The sequence below is a fragment of the Rhipicephalus microplus genome, unplaced genomic scaffold, assembly GCF_043290135.1.
Source record: "Rhipicephalus microplus isolate Deutch F79 unplaced genomic scaffold, USDA_Rmic scaffold_135, whole genome shotgun sequence".
Taxonomy (NCBI): Eukaryota; Metazoa; Arthropoda; class Arachnida; order Ixodida; family Ixodidae; genus Rhipicephalus; species Rhipicephalus microplus.
Window position 1 is genome coordinate 227,501 of NW_027464707.1, and position 12,500 is coordinate 240,000.

Consider the following 12,500-nt stretch of genomic DNA (forward strand, 5'->3'; position numbering starts at 1 on the left):
AGTGCGCCCGCAACCCTGTACAGGGTCACATCTTCACAAGGCTGGCAAGCGGCATTCCGCTGCGCGCGTGCGTCGTCCGAGCAGTTGCGTGATAAACGACCGTGTCGAAAGCCCAAACACCGCCGAGGCCAGTCGCCGCCGCCGCAAGGGCAGCCACGCAGCCTGGCGAGAGGCATCGTCTCGTGTAGCGTCGCCCCCGCCCCAACTGGAGTGGCCCAGTTTTTTGAACGGGACGGGAACTGCGAAGCACTTAGACCGACGGCGGACTACGACGAGAACGCCTTAAGCTTCGCCAACGTTTCGCCAACTCGTGCGGGAGACTTTTTCCGCTTCGCGGCAAGTCGTCGCGCCGTGCTCTCCGCATCAACCGCGTACGCAGCGAACCGCAAACGTCGGGCGCAGCCTCCTCACCTCCCTGCGCTTTGCGCGCGAACGTTCCCTGTTCGCGCGGCAAAGCCTGGAGGAGGCACGGCCCCGCAGCGTGTTCGAGCGCCCGGTCTACGGGACACCCTGCTTACTTCGAGGGCAACAAGCGCAACGCAAGGCTGCGATCTCGCGCACTTTGCGCACGGCTGGAGAAGCTTTGCTGGCCGGCTTTCGCTCCTCGTGTTTACCGTGCGTTAAAGTTGCGCGTCCGTGGCTCTCGCAGCTCTTGCGCGCCCGGTCGCAGAGAGGAGTACGCAACCTCGACCGCACTTTCCCTGCAGGCTTCCTTCCGACTCGAAGTCCTGCGGCGGTCTCAACGAGGTGCCACATCCTCAATGCAGTCGGTCGCCCCCGTTTCGGTTGGGCTCTGGCACGACGGTCGCCACCGTCTCGCCCTTGAGTGGCCGCTGTTGGCGCTCGCTGTGAGGTGTTCAGCGTGCTGTCCGTGTTGCCGACGCGGTCAAAACGAGTCGACGGCTCACGTTCCCTTGTGCGCCGAAGGCTCTCTTGATATGTGATCCGACCCTCAGACAGACGAAGCCAAGGGAAGACCCAAGGCCGCAATGTGCGTTCAAAGAATCAGTGCTCAGTGTGTCCTGCAATTCACACCAAGTCTCGCAGCTGGCTGCGTTCTTCATCGACCCGAGAACCGAGTGATCCACCGCTTAGAGTCGTGAAAAAGTGTTTGTTCAATTCCGTACAGTCAAAACCAAACGTTTCTGGCACTCGGCCAAACAGTGGCCAAGAAGGGCGCTTTTCAGCGCACGCTTGGACTCCAAAACTCTGCCGCGCCTTTTTCGGCTGCCGCAAATCGAGCAAACGGTGTGTTTCGGACGGCGTTTCGCTTTCGCTACTTGCGAGTGCTTTCGTGGTCCACCCCTCTATAAATACTCGGGAGGCGTCGAAGCCGGTTCTCCAAGCCGGACCCGTAGGTATCGTTGTGTGCTCGCTCTCATTGGCCCGCCTAACCAGAAAATGCCTGCGGTACACCCATTTGGATAAGAGTGCACGCAGATGCGGGCCTCGACGGCTACACATTTCCTCGGGCGGCCGCCTCCCGGCCTCCGTGGAGCGCGGGATGCACGGTCCCATCGACAAGCCTCTCCCGTTTTTACCGTGGCGTCGCGGTTCACCACGGCAGGCGGGTCGGTCTCCTCCGCATAAAAAGGGGGACCCCCGCTTTTTGTTCCACGAAATCGCACAAGCTTTTTTCGCATCCACGGTTTGCCACCGCACACCAAAATGCCGATCCGGCTGCCTACTTTAGCCAACAGGTGGAGCCAGGCGCGCCGTACTTGCGCGGCACTTCCCACGTCCACCGAAGTCGGTGCCAAGGACCACTTTCGGCGCCGGAGCCGCGTACGAGCCTACTCGAGGCGGAAGAACGAAGCCAGCAAGGGCCTGGCCGCAAGTGCGTTCAATTGTCGGGACGTCCAAGTCCCTCGTTCTTCCGTGCTTCCTCTTTCGGCAAGTCGTTGCGGCACCTTCCCAAAGCGCGCAGACCCGCTAATCGCGACGAGCGCGACGTGGCCGTGCCGCCTTTCCCTCGGCAGCAAGCAAAACGCCTGGCAACGTCGACGCTCCCCTAACCGCGATCTCGCACCGTGTTTCGTGTGGCGAATTCAAAAGCCGGCCGGCGCTGCTGCAACCATTACGGTCGGTACGCATACGCCGCGGAGGGCGGGACGGTCATCGGAGCGTGCGGTTCCTCCATCGAGTACTGCGCACCTCGGCCGTCGCATCGCCGTGCCATGACCGGCCGCGCGTCAACGCGAACCGGTGCCAGCGAGATCCCTCGCCTGCAAGAACCGACCGGCAGCCTCCGTCACCCGAGGACGCGGAGGCGCTTGCCGCGGACGGCGGGACGGTATGCACTGGTGCACAGCGGACCCGTCACATCGCCAGTTCCTTGACCGACCGCCGACGCTTGTGCCGTTCCTCTCGTACTTGGCAGTCGCCGCGCGATTGTCGGGTCTCGTTCTTGCACGCTCGAACGGTCGGGAGGGCACTCGGCTGGCGTTTCGGGAACGCGCAGCCTCGCCTTCTACCGACGTAACCACGACTCGCCGTTCGCGCTCCGCCGCTCCTGTTTACAGTACTAGGCGGTCCCGCAGCGGTCGGGTCGCGCATTTCGAGCGCTTCGAGCCACGGTGCTGTGGCGGGTCGAAAGCCGACCTATGAGTGCGTTGCGCCGTTTGTACCCGCGTCCGCCACCTGGCCGACCGTCCAAGGTCGCGGTGTTGGCGTCCGCTGGGCGCAACAATTTGTCACGGGGTGCCGCTCCACATTCAGGCAGCCCCGTGGGGAAAAGCCGACCCCGCGTCCAAACGGGGTCAGCGGCAGAAAGTGTCGGGCGCAGACGCAGCTGAGGCGCTCACCCTTCACAATCCGTTAATGATCCTTCCGCAGGTTCACCTACGGAAACCTTGTTACGACTTTTACTTCCTCTAAATGATCAAGTTTGGTCATCTTTCCAACAGACCGGCGCAACCGAAAGGCCGCGCCGGACATCGGTCCGAAGACCTCACTAAATCATTCAATCGGTAGTAGCGACGGGCGGTGTGTACAAAGGGCAGGGACGTAATCAACGCGAGCTTATGACTCGCGCTTACTGGGAATTCCTCGTTCAAGGGGAACAATTGCAAGCCCCTATCCCAATCACGAAAGAAGTTCCACGGGTTACCCAGTCTTTTCAGACAGGGATAAAGACACGCTGCTTCCTTCAGTGTAGCGCGCGTGCGGCCCCGGACATCTAAGGGCATCACAGACCTGTTATTGCTCTGTTTCGTGCGGCTAGGAGCCGCTTGTCCCTCTAAGAAGGTTGTAAGGTGCTGGGAACCCCGCACCTATTTAATAGGCTAGAGTCTCGTTCGTTATCGGAATTAACCAGACAAATCGCTCCACCAACTAAGAACGGCCATGCACCACCATCCACCGAATCAAGAAAGAGCTCTCAATCTGTCAATCCTCCCAGTGTCCGGGCCGGGTAAGTTTTCCCGTGTTGAGTCAAATTAAGCCGCAGGCTCCACTCCTGGTGGTGCCCTTCCGTCAATTCCTTTAAGTTTCAGCTTTGCAACCATACTTCCCCCGGAACCCAAATACTTTGGTTTCCCGGAAGCTGCCCGCCGAGTCATTTGAGTAACTCAGGCGGATCGCTGGTTGGCATCGTTTATGGTCAGAACTAGGGCGGTATCTGATCGCCTTCGAACCTCTGACTTTCGTTCTTGATCAATGAAAACATTCTTGGCAAATGCTTTCGCAGTAGTTCGTCTTGCGACGGTCCAAGAATTTCACCTCTAGCGCCGCAATACGAATGCCCCCGTCCGTCCCTCTTAATCATTACCTCGTATTCCAAAAACCAACAGAACAGAAACGAGGTCTTGTTCTATTATTCCATGCAAGTTTATTCAGGCGACTCGCCTGCGTTGAGCACTCTAATTTTTTCAAAGTAAAAGCACCGGCCATCTCGAGGCACACAATGAAGTGCACCAAGAAAGAACCGGCATGATGTTCAGTCCGAGCCGTCGCATCGGGTAGATGCACTACTCGTCTGGAACTGAGATCCAACTACGAGCTTTTTAACCGCAGCAGCTTTAGTATACGCTATTGGAGCTGGAATTACCGCGGCTGCTGGCACCAGACTTGCCCTCCAATTGATCCTCGTTAAAGGATTTAGAGTGTACTCATTTCAATTACGGGGCCTCAAAAGAGTCCCGTATTGTTATTTTTCGTCACTACCTCCCCGTGCCGGGAGTGGGTAATTTGCGCGCCTGCTGCCTTCCTTGGATGTGGTAGCCGTTTCTCAGGCTCCCTCTCCGGAATCGAACCCTGATTCTCCGTTACCCGTAACAACCATGGTAAGCAAGTAACCTACCATCGAAAGTTGATAAGGCAGACACTTGAAAGAAACGTCGCCGGCTCGTGGCCATGCGATCAGCACAAAGTTATCCAGAGTCACCACACAATACGGGCCGAAACCCGATCGATCTTGGTCTAATAAAAGCACCCGTTACCCAAAGGGCTCCAGGCTCACTGCATGTATTAGCTCTAGAATTGCCACAGTTATCCAAGTAGGAAGAAACGATCTAAGGAACCATAACTGATTTAATGAGCCATTCGCGGTTTCGCCTTATTTCGGCATGTACTTAGACATGCATGGCTTAATCTTTGAGACAAGCATATGATTACTGGCAGGATCAACCAGGTAATCGTTCGACTGCGCGTCCGTCCTCGCCTTCGGCGGGCCGGACGCAGTCTGTGTGCGGCGGAGGCCACCTTCAGGCGCCCCAACACGCTTATTTTGCACTCCGAGATGACGGCGTTCGAGCTCGCTACGGCACAACCTTCCCGAAAGACGAGTGGGAGCCGTGCGGCAAGAAGCACGTTCATGCTCGCTCTTTTTCGTTGCATCGACTCGGTCGCGCCGTGCGGGTTGCCCAAGCCCGCTGCACTGTCGGTGGACCGGCCGGAACTAGCAACGGAGCCGAGACTGCAAAGCCGCCAGACGACGGGTCACGCCCGCGTCTTCGGCGCTTTCGCATCTGAATCGCCCGAGGACGACACGGAACACACCTCGATATCGTGGTAAAACGGCACCGTCCGACAACCAGCCCCTAACGCATCAAGCGGATGAGGCTGCAGACGACTGCCGTGGATTCCCCTGGAGCAGACCCGAGGACACGCTTGACGAGGCCGAAGCCCGCCGCATATCAGACACCCGGTCGCTTTCGCGTACGCCGCTCACGAGAACCCCCACATAATAGCAGCGATAAGTACCCAGACCTCCTTGGGCACTAATACGAGCGTACTCGAGAAAATTTCACCGCGGGTGTGCCCCGAAACGTGTGGCACGTTGAGCGTGCCACAAGTCTACGTCGCTCTTAAACCCGCCGAGGTCGTAGAATTTGCGACCCTACTCACGAAATTCCCACCGAGGATACGGCCGCAAACGTACCGCACCTTGGGTAGGCCACGAGTTTGTGCAACACTACGCTGACGGCACAGCACCGAGGTCGTGCGCGCACGCACGGGAAAATTCCGCCGCGGTTTCTGCCGAAAACGTGAGGCACCACGACTCTCCGCAAGTTCGCGTCGACTGCGAAAGACCGAAGTCGTGAACGACGTGTCCGCTACTCGCCGCCGACACGCTGGACACCAAACGTACAACGACTCGACGGCGTCGTAGAGGCCCACGACGCGGTTTTCCTTAACGACGTCTCGGCGTGGCACCGACAGGTTAGAACGGCCGACCAACGTTCCCTGTCCGCCGTTCGGCTCAGTCGAAGGGCTCGGCGACTTCGGCAACGCTGCGAAGCCGCACGGTGACGCACGCCATGTCCCCATTTTTTTTTTCTTTCTGCGTCTGCCGGGGTGCCCCTATAATAGCAGCGATAAGCACCCAGACCGCCGTGGGTCGATCGCCCCGGCTGACGTGGTTTTTCGTACTCCTGCGGCGGTCGCCGTCAAGCACGTCCAAATACGCTACTTTCGTGGGCGCATTCACGCTCTTTCGCTTCGCCGGAGTGCCAGCACTCACTCTGCCAAAAACGGCGAACATCCGAGCGGCGGTTCCCACTTTTGCGTCGGCGTCGCAAACCCCGCCCCGGCAGACGAGGTTTGCCGTACTCGTGCGACGGTGGCCGGCGGGCACGTCGAAAGACGCCGATATCGTGCGCGAATTGGCGCACCTTGGCTTCACCGGAGTGCCGCCACTGACTCCTCCAAAAACGGCGAAGATCCGAGCGGCGCTTCCCACTTTCGCATCGGCGTCCCGAACTCCGCCCCGGCTGACGCGGTTTACCGTACTCGTGCGACGGTCGCCGGCGAGCACGTGGAAAGACGCCGATATCGTGCCCGAATCGGCTCCGTTCGGCTTCGCCGGAGTGCCAGCACTGGCTCGGCGAAAGACGACGAACATCCGAGCGACGGTTCTCACTATTGCGTACGCGTCGCAAACCCCGCCCCGGCAGACGCACTTTGCCGTACTCGTGCGACGGTCGCCGGCGAGCACGTAGAAAGACGCCGATATCGTGCCGGAATCGGCCCCGTTTGGCTTCGCCGGAGTGCCAGCACTCACTCGGCCACAAACGGCGAACATCCGAGCGGCGGTTCCCACTTAGCCGTCGGCGTCCCGAACTCCGCCCCGGCAGACGCGGTTGCCGAGCTCGTGCGACTAGCGACCGCGAAGCCGTCTCGCGACGCCGCTTTCGTGCGCGGCTCCCACTGCGACCTGGGTCACCCGAGGTCGACGAGCAAAAAAGAATGTCGAAAAAAAATTTTTTTTTTTTTTGCGTCTGCCGGGGTGCCCCTATAATAGCAGCGATAAGCACCCAGACCGCCATGGGTCGCTCGCCCCGGCTGACGTGGTTTTTCGTTTTCCTGCGGTGGTCGTCGTCAAGCACGTCCAAACACGCCACTTTCGTGGGCGCATTCGCGCTCTTTCGCTTCGCCGGAGTGCCAGCACTCACTCTGCCAAAAACGGCGAACATCCTAGTGGCGGTTCCCACTTTTGCGTCGGCGTCGCCAACCCCGCCCCGGCATACGCGGTTTGCCGTACTCGTGCGGCGGTGGCCGGCGGGCACGTCGAAAGACACCGATATCGTGCGCGAGTCGATGCTTCTTGGTCTCGCAGGAGGGCCGCCACTCACTCCTGCAAAAACGGCGAAGATCCGAGCGGCGCTTCCCACTTTTTCGTCGGCATCGCAAACCTCGCCCCGGCAGACGCGCTTTGCCGTACTCGTGCGACGGTCGCCGGCGAGCACGTCGAAATACGCCGATATCGTGCCCGAATCGGCCCCGTTTCGCTTCGCCGGAGTGCCAGCACTCACTCGGCCAAAAACGGCGAACATCCGAGCAGCGGTACCCACTTAGCCGTCGGCATCCCGAACTCCGCGCCGGCTGACGCGGTTGCCGAGCTCGTGCGACTAGCGACCGCGAACGCGTCTCGCGACGCCGCTTTCGTGCGCGGCTCCCATTGCGACCTGGGTTACCCGAGCTCGACCAGCAAAAAAGAAGGTCGAAAAAAAATTTTTTTTTTCTGCGTCTGCCGGGGTGCCCCTATAATAGCAGCGATAAGCACCCAGACCGCCGTGGGTCGCTCGCCCCGGCTGACGTGGTTTTTCGTACTCCTGCAGCGGTCGCCGTCAAGCACGTCCAAATACGCCACTTTCGTGGGCGCTTTCGCGCTCTTTCGCGTCGCCGGTGTGCCAGCACTCACTCTGCCAAAAACGGCCAACATCCGAGCGGCGGTTCCCACTTTTGCGTCGGCGTCGTAAACCCCGCCCCGGCAGACGCGGTTTGCCCTACTCGTGCGACGGTCGCCGGCGAGCGCGTCGAAAGACGCCGATATCGTGCGCTAATTGGCGCTCCTTGGCTTCTCCGGAGTGCCGCCACTCACTCCTCCAAAAACGGCGAAGATCCGAGCGGCGTTCTCCACTTTCGCATCGGCGTCCCGAACTCCGCCCGGGCTGACGCGGTTTACCGTACTCGTGCGACGGTCGCCGCCGGGCACGTCGAAAGACGCCGATATCGTGCCGTAATCGGCCCCGTTTGGCTTCGCCCGAGTGCCAGCACTCACTCGGCCAAAAACGGCGAACATCCGAGCAGCGTTTCCCACTTTCGCATCGGCGTCCCGAAGCCCGCCCCGGCAGACGCGGTTTGCCCTACTCGAGCGACGGTCGCCGGCGATCACGTCGAAAGGCGCCGAATTCGTGCACGAATCGATGCTTCTTGGTCTCGCAGGAGGGCCGCCACTCACTCCTGCAAAAACGGCGAAGATCCGAGTTGCGCTTCCCACTTTTTCGTCGGCGTCCCGAACTACGCCCCGGCTGACGCGGTTTACCGTACTCGTGCGACGGTCGCCGGCGGGCACTTCAAAATACGCCGATTTCGTGGGCGCATTCACGCTGTTTCGCTTCCCCGGAGTGCCAACACTCACTCTGCCGAAAGCGGCGATCATCCGAGCGGCGGTTCCCACTTTTGCGTCGGCTTCGCAAACGGCGCCCCGGCAGACGCGCTCGTGCGACGTACTCGTGCGACGGTCGCCGGCGAGCACGTCGAAAGACGCCGATATCGTGCTCGAATCGACCCCGTTTCGCTTCGCCGGAGTGCTGCCAGTCACGGCGCAGAAAACGGCGAACAAGTGTTTTTTTTTTTTTCCTAGAATTTGTGTTATAGAAGGCACATTTGATATCGGACGATAATTTTCAACTTTATCACGCGCACCGATTTTCGTGTAGAGGTTTGCAAGTTTATGGGAATTTCTCCACTTGGAATAATGCGATTTAGTAGTACTACGAGAACTTCATGGATGTACTCAAGGGTACGGGGCAAGTCAGTTACGTCAACACCTGCAGATTTTTTACACTTCAAACTGAAAATTGTTGGTTGTGAGTCCTCGTGTGATATTAAAGGCCGATTCGCTAACACATAGAACAAAGAAAGAAAGGAAGAAAAAACGCCCGCGCTCGCTCAAGAAACCTGGGTTCGCAACAAGTGGCAACAACAAGCAACCGAGCGAGTGCGCCAAAACCCGTGGCGGCCGAACAAACGCGAAGTCCCAACCGCGTCAGCCGGGGCGGCACGGGACAGGAAAAATCACTTCAGCCGGGGCGGCGGGGCACCGAATAAACCTCGTCACCTCGTCGCAGGATAAAAGAGGAAACAAAAAGTCTAAACAGCGTCTGCTGGAGCGAATGCGTAATAAAACAACAACAACAACAAAAAAAAACACCCGCGCACAAGAAGTCTGCAATCCTCACAAAAGGCGACTGTGACCGAGCAGCGTCAGCCGGGGCCGTGCGGAAACGGAAAAACCGCGACTACCGGGGCGTCGAGGCACCGAAAAATCCACTTCAGCCGCGGCGAAAAAAAAAACAAAAAGAAAGACGGAGGGGGGGGGGGAACCACGTCTGCCGGGGCGAAGGAAAAAAAAAAACGCGTCTGCCGGGGCGAGCCCGGGTGCGGCACCACCGGGAAAACTGTGGCAAACAGACATGGCGATCGAGTGAGTGGGCCGCCAGCCAGGCTCAGCCAAAAAGTGCAAAGTCCGAACTGCGTCAGCCGGGGCGGCAAAAACCGCGTCAGCCGGGGCGGCGCAAAAAACCGCGTCTGCCGGGGCGGCACGAAACCGCGTCAGCCGGGGCGGGGCGAAAACTGCGTCAGCCGGGGCGAAAGAAAAAAAAAACGCGTCTGCCGGGGCAAGCCCGGGTGCGGCACCACCGGGAAAACTGTGGCAAACAGACATGGCGATCGAGTGAGTGGGCCGCCAGCCAGGCACAGCCGAAAAGTGCAAAGTCCGAACCGTGTCAGCCGGGGCGACGCAAAAACCGCGTCAGCCGGGGCGGCGCGAAAACCGCGTCAGCCGGGGCGGCACGAAACCGCGTCAGCCGGGGCGGCGCGAAAACTGCGTCAGCCGGGGCGGCGCGAAAACCTCGTCAGCCGGGGCGAGCGAAAAGGGGGGGGGGGGGAACCACGTCTGCCGGGGCGAAAGAAAAAAAAACGCGTCTGCCGGGGCGAGCCCGGGTGCGGCACCACCGGGAAGACTGTGGCAAACAGACATGGCGATCGAGTGAGTGGGCCGCCAGCCAGGCTCAGCCCAAAAAGTGCTAAGTCCGAACTGCGTCAGCCGGGGCGGCGCGAAAACCGCGTCTGCCGGGGCGGCACGAAACCGCGTCAGCCGGGGCGGCGCGAAAACTGCGTCAGCCGGGGCGAGCCCGGGTGCGGCACCACCGGGAAAACTGTGGCAAACAGACATGGCGATCGAGTGAGTGGGCCGCCAGCCAGGCACAGCCGAAAAGTGCTAAGTCCGAACTGCGTCAGCCGGGGCGGCAAAAACCGCGTCAGCCGGGGCGGCGCAAAAAACCGCGTCTGCCGGGGCGGCACGAAACCGCGTCAGCCGGGGCGGCGCGAAAACTGCGTCAGCCGGGGCGAAAGAAAAAAAAAAACGCGTCTGCCGGGGCGAGCCCGGGTGCGGCACCACCGGGAAAACTGTGGCAAACAGACATGGCGATCGAGTGAGTGGGCCGCCAGCCAGGCACAGCCGAAAAGTGCTAAGTCCGAACTGCGTCTGCCGGGGCGGCACGAAACCGCGTCAGCCGGGGCGGCGCGAAAACCGCGTCTGCCGGGGCGGCACGAAACCGCGTCAGCCGGGGCGGCGCGAAAACTGCGTCAGCCGGGGCGAGCCCGGGTGCGGCACCACCGGGAAAACTGTGGCAAACAGACATGGCGATTGAGTGAGTGGGCCGCCAGCCAGGCACAGCCGAAAAGTGCTAAGTCCGAACTGCGTCTGCCGGGGCGGCACGAAACCGCGTCAGCCGGGGCGGCGCGAAAACCGCGTCTGCCGGGGCGGCACGAAACCGCGTCAGCCGGGGCGGCGCGAAAACTGCGTCAGCCGGGGCGAGCCCGGGTGCGGCACCACCGGGAAAACTGTGGCAAACAGACATGGCGATCGAGTATGTGGGCCGCCAGCCAGGCACAGCCGAAAAGTGCAAAGTCCGAACCGTGTCAGCCGGGGCGACGCAAAAACCGCGTCAGCCGGGGCGGCGCGAAAACCGCGTCAGCCGGGGCGGCACGAAACCGCGTCAGCCGGGGCGGCGCGAAAACTGCGTCAGCCGGGGCGGCGCGAAAACCTCGTCAGCCGGGGCGAGCGAAAAGGGGGGGGGGGGGGGAACCACGTCTGCCGGGGCGAAAGAAAAAAAAACGCGTCTGCCGGGGCGAGCCCGGGTGCGGCACCACCGGGAAGACTGTGGCAAACAGACATGGCGATCGAGTGAGTGGGCCGCCAGCCAGGCTCAGCCCAAAAAGTGCTAAGTCCGAACTGCGTCAGCCGGGGCGGCGCGAAAACCGCGTCTGCCGGGGCGGCACGAAACCGCGTCAGCCGGGGCGGCGCGAAAACTGCGTCAGCCGGGGCGAGCCCGGGTGCGGCACCACCGGGAAAACTGTGGCAAACAGACATGGCGATCGAGTGAGTGGGCCGCCAGCCAGGCACAGCCGAAAAGTGCTAAGTCCGAACTGCGTCAGCCGGGGCGGCAAAAACCGCGTCAGCCGGGGCGGCGCAAAAAACCGCGTCTGCCGGGGCGGCACGAAACCGCGTCAGCCGGGGCGGCGCGAAAACTGCGTCAGCCGGGGCGAAAGAAAAAAAAAAACGCGTCTGCCGGGGCGAGCCCGGGTGCGGCACCACCGGGAAAACTGTGGCAAACAGACATGGCGATCGAGTGAGTGGGCCGCCAGCCAGGCACAGCCGAAAAGTGCTAAGTCCGAACTGCGTCTGCCGGGGCGGCACGAAACCGCGTCAGCCGGGGCGGCGCGAAAACCGCGTCTGCCGGGGCGGCACGAAACCGCGTCAGCCGGGGCGGCGCGAAAACTGCGTCAGCCGGGGCGAGCCCGGGTGCGGCACCACCGGGAAAACTGTGGCAAACAGACATGGCGATTGAGTGAGTGGGCCGCCAGCCAGGCACAGCCGAAAAGTGCTAAGTCCGAACTGCGTCTGCCGGGGCGGCACGAAACCGCGTCAGCCGGGGCGGCGCGAAAACCGCGTCTGCCGGGGCGGCACGAAACCGCGTCAGCCGGGGCGGCGCGAAAACTGCGTCAGCCGGGGCGAGCCCGGGTGCGGCACCACCGGGAAAACTGTGGCAAACAGACATGGCGATCGAGTATGTGGGCCGCCAGCCAGGCACAGCCGAAAAGTGCAAAGTCCGAACCGTGTCAGCCGGGGCGACGCAAAAACCGCGTCAGCCGGGGCGGCGCGAAAACCGCGTCAGCCGGGGCGGCACGAAACCGCGTCAGCCGGGGCGGCGCGAAAACTGCGTCAGCCGGGGCGGCGCGAAAACCTCGTCAGCCGGGGCGAGCGAAAAGGGGGGGGGGGGAACCACGTCTGCCGGGGCGAAAGAAAAAAAAACGCGTCTGCCGGGGCGAGCCCGGGTGCGGCACCACCGGGAAGACTGTGGCAAACAGACATGGCGATCGAGTGAGTGGGCCGCCAGCCAGGCTCAGCCCAAAAAGTGCTAAGTCCGAACTGCGTCAGCCGGGGCGGCGCGAAAACCGCGTCTGCCGGGGCGGCACGAAACCGCGTCAGC

General features: G+C 61.5%; 2 non-coding genes across 2 annotated transcripts; both read right to left on the bottom strand.

Moving 5' to 3' along the window:
* Positions 1-946: 946 nt before the first annotated feature.
* On the bottom strand, positions 947-1,099 carry LOC142790984 (5.8S ribosomal RNA). The gene has a single exon (XR_012889910.1). It is a non-coding gene; the product is annotated as a 5.8S ribosomal RNA (ribosomal RNA).
* A 1,719-nt stretch (positions 1,100-2,818) lies between these two features.
* On the bottom strand, positions 2,819-4,633 carry LOC142791016 (small subunit ribosomal RNA). The gene has a single exon (XR_012889938.1). It is a non-coding gene; the product is annotated as a small subunit ribosomal RNA (ribosomal RNA).
* Between the last annotated feature and the right edge of the window lie 7,867 nt (positions 4,634-12,500).